The following is a 13,439-nucleotide window of genomic DNA, read 5'->3' on the forward strand; positions in this document are numbered from 1 at the left end:
GTATTCTAATTGATAGAAACAATTGAAGGAGGATAAAAAGAGAATTTGAAGTGCAAGTACAAGTAACATCTCATTTGATTTTGATTGAGTGCCTTTTAGTATGTTTTAAGTGACATTTTATATTCTCTTGAGGGAGAGGGGGTTACTTTTCAAACAAAATAAAAGTGTTCCCATTGATTTTCTTACATGTAAAACATCATTGAAAGCCTTGATAATACACTTGAAATTGTCGTAGAAAATCATTATCTTTTTTCAATGCTAAATGGCTTGTTCCTCTACCCCAGCAATGATAAATACACGGTTTATCAAAGTGCTATCCGTGTAAAAAGTGCATTTCTTTTTCAAAAAATATGGTCATGTCAGAGATGAGTGCCAAAATAACCAGGCCTAATAAGGATATCTCTAAAAATATTCAAATCAAGCTCCAGGAACTGACATGTAAATTGTGATTCTATGATGTTTGTCTTAACATATGTCCAAAACCAGGGTACCGACAAACATATTTCTTCAACTTTTTTTATTACACTCGGGGAAGGGTTTCAAAACTTTGTCTGACAGACTTTCAGGGTCCAACCGATGTTGGTGCTTTAGTTTCGTGGCTATGTAAAGCCAGTGTTGCGTGAATATGGAGCGTATGGAGGGCCCCTTATGGCCGTCCCCTGACAGCCTGCAAATGAATCTGTCTGAATAAACATGATGTACCATGCTTGAGATTGAGCTTCTGAGTTTCTCAAGTACGAAAAAGATGCAAAATTGAAATAAGACCACTGCTATCAAAATCTCAGGAATTTATTTTCCCCCAACATGTTAGAATTAGGTTCACTTGCACCTCGGAAGTGTACCTATGTGGTTTTTTTTTGGAATGAAAACATTGACAGGGTGTTAGCCGTTCCTCAATAAAAGAGCAGATTACTCCCACAATACTTTGGGCAAAATGACTAAATCATCACCCGGGCTGTCTAAAATATGCAAATGTATATGTTTTTACACTTTGGCCCATCTTTTTGCAGTTTACGCCAATTTGGATTTCAAAAATAATTTCTCAAATATCATTTTTCCGTTTTTGTCTAGAAAAACAATAATACTGAGAAGAATTGCATACATTTTGCCCTCATTTACCCTTTTTATAAGCTGCTGGAAATATTTATTTTCTTTTTCAAAGGGCTTGATTTTTATGCTTTTTGTGAGCTATTCATTTTATTATTAAAGATTGCATTATTCCAACTTTTGAAAAGGAAATGAAATTCAAAAAACAATAAAATTAAAGTTATTCTCTATGATCATGCTGGCTAGAAAATGCCAAAATGAGATTGGGCAATTCTTTACAAACTTGAAGCTCTTTAAAACACAGTGACCTGTTATTATCATATGGTAGAGTAAAGCTTATAGAGTAAACTCACATTTCTCTATTCTTTTGTGCTTTTTCTTCCCGTGACGTTTGACTGTTTGATAATTTTGCCTATGATTCTGTTACAAAAGATAATTAGAGCTAAAATAGAACACAAAATGTCTGCATTTTTTGTACCTTTCTTTTCATTTTTCGCTCTTTTAATTGCAACTTCAAATGTAGCTTTTGTCAATTCTAATTGCTTTAATTGGACAGCCCTGTTCAACTCACAATCATAACTTGCTAGCTATATTTCCTACAATTTAGGTGACAAATAATTAAAGCTTTTTGTCCCCATCAAGGCCATACTGAAGCTTGACGAAATTGTTTAAACTTTGTTGCATATTAATAATTTGAAGAGTCAAGATGATTTTGTACCTTAGAGCCCTGAAATTTGCTTTCTCCTCAAGACAGCATTTTTTCAGATCTTAATTCCTTGTATATGTTTGCAGTACTTAGTCTACCAGCTATGCTTATTTGCTTAGCACCTCATCACTCCCATTCTTGAAATTGTTTATTTGGAAAGATATTGCCAATGGAAATGCATAATAGGAAAATCATTTTCCAAAAAAACACAGAAACATCGAATTTTACTCATTTTAGATCATGAAATACGACTTTTGGACATGCCAATGCATATGTAAGGGTTTTTAACAGTGCTTTGTTGCTTTGACAACATATTACTTCATAGTTTCATGAATATAAGCTCAGCTATCTAAATTGCTTGTTGCTTCTGATCTTGACAGAACGGCCAGTCTGAGTGTGTTGTGTTGTGTCGTGTAAGTGGTTGCGTGGCTGCTTAAGGTAAGACACCTTTGTTCTTTAGCTTTCTATTCTTCCTATCCCAAGAAGATTAGTCATACATCTTTTTCATGTTCACTTTTTTCATCTGTCAATATGTTTATCCTAGTTCTAAGCTATTTCATGAATTTTTGATTTCAGGATTATTTCATTATTCGATTGCTTGGTCTCTTCATTTCCTGTACTTGTAAATGTAGTTGCTTGTTGTATTCTATCAGTTAAGTATAGCATTTTCAAAACAAAAATAGGCTCTAGAACTTTCTTTTGTTCTACTCGTTTCTATTGACTCTTATCTTGCTTGTTCCTGTGGTCGAGTTGGTGTATGTCGGCTGAGGCTAGCTAGGTGATCAGCCAAGAGTAGGTCATCGTAGTTGCCCTCTTTTGCTAGTCCCAACCTAGCGCTACCACCTATTTTCTTCTCTTTGTCCGTCCCTAGGGAGTACTTTCCTCCTTGGTTTCCGCCCAGCACGTGTGTGCAGTTTACATGCTGTACAGCTGGTTTTCATTTGCTTTCACTGGTTTCTCTCTCCCTTTTGCCCTCTTGGCTCCGTCTTATTCTTTTACTTTTTCATCTTTTATCTTCCTCTCACTCATTTCTAACGGTTTTTCCCCTTAAACTAAAGGATGCTTTCAGAATATTTCTCCATATTCTTGTTCAAGTTCCCAGTATTTTTAATTAGGATCCCTCAAATAGCCTTGCTTTCAATAAACTTGGAAGCTTTGTTGAAGGGATTTTCTGAATTGGTCTTGAGCTGGTTTTGGATGGGAAAACTCCGTCCTCCATTAATAAGCCTTTCATTATGAAAGCCTTAATAGCTTGGGTTGGTCACACCCAGCCACTAATTGACTGTGGGATGAACCAGTCAAGTGTAGGCAAAAGGGGCATAGGCACTGACACTCTTGACTTGATTGAAACGCCCCTTGTAGACAGAGGTCATAGAGGTCAAAGAGAGCATAGTAGAGCATACTCTCGAAATTTGCAAAGTCACGACAGAGATGCAAAAAGGCAGGGAAAGGGTGTAAATTGGCTCACTCAGAATGGTGTCCCCAACTTAGAGAGTTTGGCCTTCTCAAGTTCCATGAGAAGGGATGTTCCAAACAGCGATATAGCTATTTTCGACCGTTTATGTGCATGAGATCAATGGGGCACAAGGTATGCCTCATTGTCAAATCCACAAAGGCCCATCTCAGGAGCGCTTGTAGGAAGAAACAGCAGTTGTCTCAACCTCATCGTCAAGCCTCTCCACAGACTTACCCCACCGCTATCCTCTCTCCTTTCCTATTTCCCTCCCCTTGTTCCCCTCCCTCTCCTAAAACCTCACCCTCAATTCACTTAACCTTTCTTATACCTAAACTTTGTAGCCCTAATCAAGGATGCCTGAAAGGCCGTCATGAGCCCGACGAATCTTCTACATCATATGCTCAGGTGGCGGTAAGAGTTCCCTCTCCCTCTTCTCCTCCCCTTTTACCCTCTCCTCAAAGGTTTTCTCATCCTCCACCTAAGATGAGTTTTGTCCAAAAGGCCTAATCAAAGATTTGATAGCACTAGTCCATCGAAGGACAATAAGTCCGTAAGAGGGTTTTATCTGAATGTGCATTGTCTGATCTCCAAAAAGGATAGCACAAAGATCAAGGTTCTTGAAGAACTAGCTTTAGATAGGCAGGTCTCGTTCATTTCCATGACAGAGGAGTTTTAATCATGAAGTTAAAACTTGTTGAATTTCTTGATAATCATGAAGCCCTTCCTCTTAGCCAGCATGGGTTCCGAGCACATTTTAAAACGGTTACCCAACTGATTGAACATATAGAGCAGGTTATTGAGGGTCTGGAAAGGCACGAGCCAGTTGATGTAGTTTATCTCGACTTAGCCAAGGCCTTTGAGAAGGTAGATCATGGTTTTTTATTTAACAGGCTCCATGAGATTGGGATCCCAGGCAAGGTTCTCAATTGGTTAAGAAATTTCATTTCTGTTAGGAAGCAATTGGTTACGGTTGAGGGATCCCTTAGTGACATACATGATGTCAAGTCGGGTGTTCCTCAGGGCTCCATTTTGGGTCCTCTCCTTTTCATCATCTTCATTGCTCCGCTTCAGAAGATTGGTACTAATAATGTTAGTTTCTCTTCCTATGCTGATGATACAAAATTGGTATTTGTTAGGAATGGTCAGAATTCCGGTTGTCTGGTAGAGGTCCTAGACCAAATCTACTCTTGGGTTGCGGCGAGTAACACGGCATTGAATGGAATGAAATTCCACTCAATGACCTTTGGGTTTACGTCATTAGACACTCCACTATTAGATGATGAAGGTAAGGGCAAAAAGCAGGTCTTATCCATGAAAGATTTAGGTGTAGTCCTCCAAGATGATGGAAAGTTCTATGAGCATATCCAGTTGAAAGTTGGTAAAGCTTTTCAAACATGTGGTTGGATATATCGCACGTTTAACTCTAGAGATGGTATCACGTTGCTAACTCTGTACAAGAGAATTGTCCAGCCGCATCTTAGATATGCCTCGCCCATTTGGGCTCCAATGAGTTCAGCAGGTTTGCAAAAGCTCGAGCAGGTCCAAAGAAGTTTTAGTAGGAACATTGAGGATTTGAGAGAGCTCTCGTATTGGGAGAGGTTAGAAAGATTGGGATTTTATAGTATTCAGAGAAGGTACGAAATGCATTTGATATCGTACGTTTTCAAAAGTATTCATGAGCTTTGTCCCAACCCAGGATTTAGGGTCAATTGCAGTGACTGTAGAGGCTTAACGTGTGTTTTGAGAGCACCTTCAAGCCTTCGAGAATCCAGGCTAGTTAAAACAATGAAGTGCAACTCTCTTCTTTCTCGGGTTCCTTCGTTGCTCAATTTGCTACTCTGATTTAAGTCAGACTTGGAAAAGTTTTTGTCTCAAATTCCCGATCAACCTTATATTCAAGGGTTAGCCAGATCAGTCAACTCTAATTCGTTGGTCGATCACATAATACATATCAATAAAAGTTAAGTTAAATGAATAAATTCCTCGTCTTGAACTGCTGGGATTCCAATGCCACCAGCGGTAAAAAAATAACTGACGTCTCTATTGCCAAGACGTATTTAAAATGGCAATTTCTCAAAAGAAAGTACATTAATTATCCGACCTTTTTAAAATTAGATTAATTGCCTTGTTACAGTAGTGCAGCTCCCAAAACAGTTGGCAAAAAGCCACAAAAAAGTTTCACAAGTCATTGAAAATCAAATCTCTCATACTGAATTTAGATGTCACTTTTGCACTTCGAATATCTTCCACCCTTTGAGTTAGCCCCAATCACATGCATTATTTTTAAGCTAATGATGTCTGCCACAAGATGACAAAGCCTTCTTTCTTTTTGGTTTGGTTTGCTTTGTTTTTTCACGGGCTTTATTAACCGCTACAGGGAATGTAATCCCTAGTACTATTAAAATGAAAGGTCATAATTTGTCTATTTATTACCTTTCAATATGATATTCAGTCTACCACAGAGTTTGAGTTGGCAGACCGAGAGAGTCCTTGAATATAGGGTTGATATGGAATGCTATCTAAATATATGTCCAAGTCTGACTTGAAAGATGTTACCGGATCAATAAGGCCTACGCATTCCCTAAGAATATTAGAGGGAAGTAAATTAAATAAGAAAGGAGCCCGAGAAAGAAGAGAAGTGGGCTTCATTGTTTGAACTAGCCTGGATTCTCGAAGGCTTGAAGGTGCTCTCAAAAAGCAAATTAAACCTCTAGGGTCACTAGAATTGACCCTAGATCCTGGGTTGGGACACAGCTCATGGATGCCTTTGAACACGTACAGTATCAGATACCTTTCGAACCGTCTCTGAACACTGTACAGTCCCAACCTTTCTAACCTCTCCCAATACGAGAGCTCTCTTAATCCTGTGATGTTCTTAGTGAAACATCTTTGGACTTGTTCGACCTTTTGCAAACCTGCTGAACTCATTGGAGCCCAAATGGGAGAAGCATATTCAATATGTGGCTAAACAATCGACGTGTACAGAGTTGGCATCGTGACACTATCTCTGGACTTAACCGTGCGATATATCCAACCACACATTTGAAAGGCTTTACCCACCTTCAACTGGATATGCTCATCGAACTTCCCATCATTTTGGAGGACTACACCTAGATCTTTCATAGATGAGGCCTGCTCAATATCTTTACCACCATTATCTACAAGTGGATGATTCATGTTGAACCAAAGTCATTAAGCGGAAATTAATTCTGTTTAAGGCCATATTACTCTCAGTAAACCAACAGTAGATTCTATCTAGGTCCTTTGCCAGGCTTCTGGAATCTTGACCTACCAGAAACTAACTTGGTGTCGTCAGGTCGGCTTTTGAAGCGGGGCAATGAATATTATAAAAAGGAGGAGCCTTAGGATGGAACCCTGGGGAACACCCCAGTCGACCTGAACAATTTGCTTCCTATCATGAATGAAGCTTATTATCCAATTGAGAACCTTGACTGGGAATAATGTAAAATGTAATGGCATTTATGAAGCCTCTTTGCTCTTGAACCCTCTTCAATTTCTTGATTTCTAATTTGAATGATTGTCTTTTTTTCACCGATTCCTTTAATCAGTGTTATCGAATATCAGCGGATAAACCCTATTTAGCTTGTAAAATCGGGCAGTTTGTTATGTCCTGCTTTTCCCATTACTCCTAACTGTACTTTCCTTTCAAATCAGTATCTGAATGCTTTTTCTTTCAGTTTCAGATCGGCATTCGATGGCCACGAAAAATTATGTCAAAGCTCCGAAATGATGTCCATCCAAGTGACTTCACCTGACATAATAGTAAATGTACGTTTTCAAAGTCTAAGCACCAAAATCGGATTCTGAATAACGAACAAATCGCATCAATCCTCCTTGTAAAGTGACAGGGAAAATAAACAATCGACCTTGTTTCATGGACCAAAATTGGAGACAAGTTACTTCGTTTTTGGTTGTAATGGTTAGCTTCTTCATTTACCAGTTGCAAATTCGATACCTTGTTTCTACCCACTTCCTTACTGTTGCTGGGAATGGAATTGGAATTCCCGGTTCAAGACGAATAAAAAGATTATTTTTCGGGACAAAAAATATATTGACCTAAACGGAAAGGAAAACCCACTAGAGGGGGGGGGGCAGTCTTTGCAACGCCCGGAAATGAAAAGACACTAGAGGAAAGATTCCTTCAATGCTGAAAGCGCAACGTGCTAACTCACCAACTTTAGAAAGCAGCTGGCTAAGACAGCATGAAAAGATGACTGACATCTGCATATGCTAAAATAGGAAGGTAACCAAGACAACCAATAAGCAATGATACTGGCAAAGAAGACGCAATACACATCCAACATGTTTCCCTATTCGTTTAGGTAAATAACCTCCTTAGTGGATCAGTTTTCCCCAACTTGACTTTGATCTCTTGATAATTACAGAAGGCTGGTGGAATCTTTGCCTACCTCGCCCCTTGCAGCCACCCTGGATTTGAACGCTCCAGCCTCTGAGGACTCGGTCAAGCTCCTCCTCGGCTGTCTTCTTCAAATCCATACATAGCACCACTGGAGCTGGATTCTTGGACACGGTCGTCTCCTCTCGTCTCGTCTCACCCGTCTCACCACGGTGGTCAAAACAGCTTATCAGGTATTGAGAGAAATGCGCATATCCATCTCAACAGTCTTCTTCCTTGCAAAAACCATAAGAAGTTATTTTGACGTGATTGATTTATTGAAATCTGGCTCAAATTTGTCGCGCATATGGCTATTAGTTAACAAGATTTGCTTGGATATTTCTGTTGGAATTCAAAAAGGCTTTTGAACCACTGTGGCAGTCGTCTCAATGGTGAGACGAGAGGGGTAAGCTGATCAACGAAGAATCCAGCTCCAAGCTGGTTTTAACTCCACCAACATTCTTCAACGATCTCCCAAACACAGTCTCGTTGGGGAAGACCACCCCATCACGGAATCGGAATATCTATTCTTTTATGAGGACCGGTTTTCTGCGGTATAATGTTCCATCTCATGCATGCAAAGGAAACCAAACGCCAAAGTTAAAATTTCTATTCTCTGTGTTCATAAGTGGCTGGAAAGCAAGTTTCCGGTCACTTGTGAAGAGAAATAACATTTCCACGGTCAGATTTGGTGTTGATTGGTTTCAAGCTAAATCACACTTTTTTCAAGCAGAAATTTGAGATAGTTTTATTAACCGGTTTTCTTGCCAATCGCTTGCTTCAGCTCTTCCACACATGCGAACCCTTAAACTTCTGGAATTTTTACTTGATGTAGAAACAATTTATTTTGACGAAGCCTATTCATCATTTACCATTTGCAAATATGAGTCACCTTTTCATGCTGCTCTAGCTGGTTGCTGTCAGTCATTCTTTACGCTTATTTGAAGCAAGTTGGGTTGAGAGAAGAGTTCATGAAAATGTCTTCTTAGCATGGGTGTTATTTTCCCAGGCTGTGTTGAGCAGGGATTGAAAAATAGCAAAAATATAAAATGGTAATGGGATGAAAAAAGTCCAGGGTTCAGTGAAGGAAATTTCAATTTTTTGTATCCCTGCGTGCGTCATCACGAGGGATGTCAACTAAAACAAAATGAACAACACTGAAACAAGGGGTTGATTAATCTCATCAATGGGTTTGAAGCATTTTCTTCCTTGATTTTGTCTCATAAGATTTCTGCTTACTTTTTCCCAACCCTGATGTCATTTTGGCATTATTCCAGTTGCCACTAGCTACTGGATTATGGGTTACCCCTTGGGTTTACTTGCAATTAAGTAGAAATAGTAGAAACAATGAGTAAGATAAAATTGTGTCCAAAAGTTGTGCTCAGGCATGACAAATCATTCTCAAGTGTTTTGGCACCACCACATATGATTTGGCTAAATTTTGGAAAAGAATAATTCAAATGGCAACCAGAACATCTCTTTAACTCTTGTGTATTTAAACACTCTGGCCCTCAAAAGCTTGGAAATTCAGTGAACTAAAGACAACTGAGTGAGTGCCACGCAAGATAACATGTTAGCTATCTATTTGTAAAGGAGTAAATCTGGTTGTGGAAATTAATCTGGTGAAGTGATATTGTTCTAAGATAATCATAGTTTTGAGTGAAAATGGCTTCCAGAGCCATTCATTCAAGCACAGATTGTTTTGATTGAGTGAAACTTGTACCAGCCTCTAGAGGTCCATCCAAGTGAAAAAGAAAGACATTTTGTAGGTAATGAAGTCATCCATTGCCTGAGCCGAAATACTTAAAAGTTATGATAAATTTAAAGAAAATTCAACCAAAACAACATCAAATTAAGGTGTAACCAAGGTATGTATTGTCTAAGCCATGTTTCAAAGTTTGAGCACAGCCCCACTGATCAGGGTGGGCATTTCATTTTTGGACACTTTTGTCCACCCCTGTCTAAAAGTGTCCAAAAGTGTCCAAAAGTGCCAAAAATAAGGGTGGACAAAAGTGGACAAAAAGTGTCCAAAAGTGTTCCAAAAATACGAACCTTTAAAACTACAAATATAAAGGATATTCTGTATGAAACCTATCCTCTACTTCAAAAATTGCTCATTGATGGTTCCAAGAGCAAGATAAGTCTTTAAAACCTTTGCCATATACCTCTAACATACCCAAAAAAGGTATTTGAAAGACAGGTTCTTAACTCTTTTTTTCTTACGTTAGATTAGAAAGCAAGCAGGGAACAAAGTCTCCCTCTAGTAGAATGCAGCTGTTGCAAAGGATTCAAAAACTGAAATAGCTAAACATTATATTTCTGGTTATCTGGCTTCATTTATTCAACATTATTAACTTTTTGCAAAAATGTTTTACTTAAAATCATCAGTCATTTGGATTTCTTCTTAAAAAGTACTAATATTAAAAATTGAATTTCTTACGAATTGCTAAAATCTAATAATGACATATTTTCCTAATCTTATGGTTTTTCTTCCATAAGTAAGTTAATTGAGACATTGTTAGGCATATTTTTAACTTTTAAAGATGCGCTTGATGTCAGGAAATGAGATTCCCAATGTTTCTTAAAGAAACATATATCTTAGTTTTTAGATGTATTATAAAAGTGTAATTCATGCACTCCTTATAAATATGTTATGTATATTACAAATATGAGAAGTATTATTCGATATTTGATATTCAGCTCCTAAGCTTTTTTAAAATTAATTTTTTTATCTTTGTTAAAATTACCCAGCCACCAAATGCCCTGATTATAGTGTGGCTTTGACTTATTAACATTCAAAATATATTAAAGATATTTTGTTTTGACTTTATAAAGCTGTATTGTATCAAGGTAACGAATTTCGTTAAGTGTATATCTTGGAAATTAAAAACGTTAGTGAAAAGGCTAGTTGTTACTTCATATTCCTGTGTTTGAAGAAAGCTTAGATTTTATTGATTACTGATTCTATTTGCTGGTTCACATCTAGATTTGGTAAAGAAATATCATGATTTAGGGTTTAAAAGTGTTTGCTTGTCAATCCCCTTTTGCACAATTGTACTTAATTTTGGACACATTCTGCCCACTTTTGTTCACTTTTGTCCACTTTTGTCCACTTTGTCCACTTTTGTCGCACTTTTGGACACTTTTGGACACTTTTGGACACTTGGTGTCCAAAAGTCACGCTAATTCTCAAAATTGCCCACCCTGCCACTGATGGAGATGGCGGTGGCAGTGGCATCATCCATAGATTTATAGACACTGGATACCGGACAACTGACCACTTGGTTGGCAAAACTGTGCAACAAACCGGTTTGTGATAAATTCCCAGTAGACCATCCATTGTACAGCTCAGCCAATCAAGTGGAGCAACATCCTAAAGATATCTATGCATCATCCTTGCCTAGCTAATTTGGTTGTTAATATCAAAACATAAGCCACAGCATGTACATACTAGGCAGAAACCAGTATGAAGCAGGCAGAAGTATGTTACTTTCCTACTGTCTTGGCAGCAGGCTCATGCAATGAGAAACATACTTTATAAAACCACGTGACTGCCTGTAGAGAGGGCTAGCAATGTGAGGAAACACCACATAAACAATATAAAGAAAGTCTGTATGAGGCAGTTGAGAACAGGAAAATGCTTTCTTCCACTGCATTTTACATTGTTGGGCTTTGCAAAGACAAAACCCTCCCCTGGTGGATTTTTCTGTTTAGGTAAACTGCATATTCAATAGCCGGGTCTCTCTTTATAGTTGATTGTTTTATTCAAGTTCAGGGTTCAAAAAGGCAATATGGGCAACACCTAAAACGCGTTCACCGGCGTTCATCATTTCATGCTGCCCTCTTCTCTTCCCCTCTCTTCTCTTCAAACTCAACGACATGAAATGGTGAACACATTCAAGATTTTTTTAACATAATTACTTTCTTCAAGCCTCACTTCTATAAATTTCAGGCAAAGAATGCCCCTTGCCTCCCTGCCCCATGCAATTAACAGCTCTTTTGCATATTGCAAGGAGTAACATAGCCTTTGATGAGTTTGGTGCGTGAATCAATTTGCAACATTGTCGGTAAACAGGGGTCCTAAATTTTTGACGACTGATTGAAAAATGGTGCATTTTTCCCACTTTTAAGTAAAAGTGCATATTGTCTTAATACAGTAAAAATCGGATATGAGAGCAGCTTTGGGGCCGTGAATTTCTGCTCTTATACCCAATGTGTTCTTTTATCCGATGCTCCAGTTCCGCGGCTCTAGAGGCGACACTAATGACATAAAACATATTTTTAAGCTTTAAGTTGATGTAGTTTTACGGTCAAACCAAAATGAAACCATAAAAATCGAGAAAAATGGAACAAAATGCGAGGAGGGCCGTGTGTTGGCTGTATGTTTACGCACCAAATGCGTAGTTAATTTGTCACAGACTTACATACTGGCTTTGACGTTTGAAAAAAAAAAACTCGAGAGTTTTCAAAGGAACTTTGTGTTAGCTTCGGTCAGGCTTATCTTGGACAGCTTGTCAAAATCGGCAAGGAGCTTTTGCCTCTCCTTGATGGAAAAAGTGGTTCTCTTGGCAGAAGCCAATATGTATTGTATGACTGTTTTCATGAGAAAGCGGCTGAAAACTTGCTTTTATAAAATGGCTTAACCAGTTTCCATCGAAAATTTTATTGTGGAGCGCGGGAAAAAAAAAATATTTTGCCGCCTTTAATTCTGCTCTTATATTCGATGGGGTCCAAAATTTTGTGCTTGTACATCAAATGTCACTTTATTATACTTTACTATATAATTTGATTCGGGGATTCACAATACTGCTCTTATATCTGATTTTTACTGTATATTACATAGGTTGGACCTTTTCTAACTGATGATTTTTTTTGTTTCTTATCTTTAAAATCGGGCATTCTGTTAAATTTCTTCACAAGTTTCAAGGTTTTCATTCAATACATAGCACACTTTTAGTTAGGGTGTAGAAAGCCCAAGAGTTTTCATAAAAGGCCGCAAAGCATTACAGTTTTTATCCAAGTGGTAAAATGCGCTAGATAATGGACAATTGAAGAAATGGACTCAAAACAAATGAGGCACAATTTGGTATCTTCTGAACTTTTCCAAAATGATTAAAATCATACGTTCTAAATATTTCGTCAAATAAACGAACTTAAACAAAAAGATCTCGATTTGGCAACTCGGAGAAAGTAGTGATCGCTATATAAAATTCAACCTTTCAACATACTTTGGGTCGGCTACATGGCTTTGGGCAATATAACTTTTAAACCACTTTGTAAGTAAATATCATAAATGGGACTGGTCTTTAATTGCCGGGAACTAAAGTTTCTCATTTCATTCATATATTCTGAAAAAAGACCCAGAAATACTTTTTACCAGAGTGGGCCAATAGAGACGTGTAAAATACGGGATCGGATTTTAGCTGTGTGAGTTCGTCAGGCTGCGCCACAATCGTAGCAAGAACTGCCATGATTTAAGCACATCCAGTGCTTCCAAATTTTCATTGACAAAATTGTTCGCCGTCTTAGGAAATCGTTCATCAATTATTTTGAACTATTTGAGTTCAACATTCACTTGATAACGAAGTCATTACATGTCAAGTGACAAAAACATGCAGAATTACAAAAACAATATTTGGTGCCAACATTTTGTCATCAGTAAGAAGTGCGGTGACACTTTCTTCATGGTAGAACCACAGGGCGCACTAGTATGAAATCCCAAAGCTTTACACTTCTCTATTGTGGTCAGGGTGGGCAATTTTGAGAATTAGCGTGACTTTTGGACACCAAGTGGACAAAAGTGTCCAAAAGTG

This window comes from Tigriopus californicus, chromosome 6 (assembly GCF_007210705.1).
Source record: "Tigriopus californicus strain San Diego chromosome 6, Tcal_SD_v2.1, whole genome shotgun sequence".
Lineage (NCBI taxonomy): Eukaryota > Metazoa > Arthropoda > Copepoda > Harpacticoida > Harpacticidae > Tigriopus > Tigriopus californicus.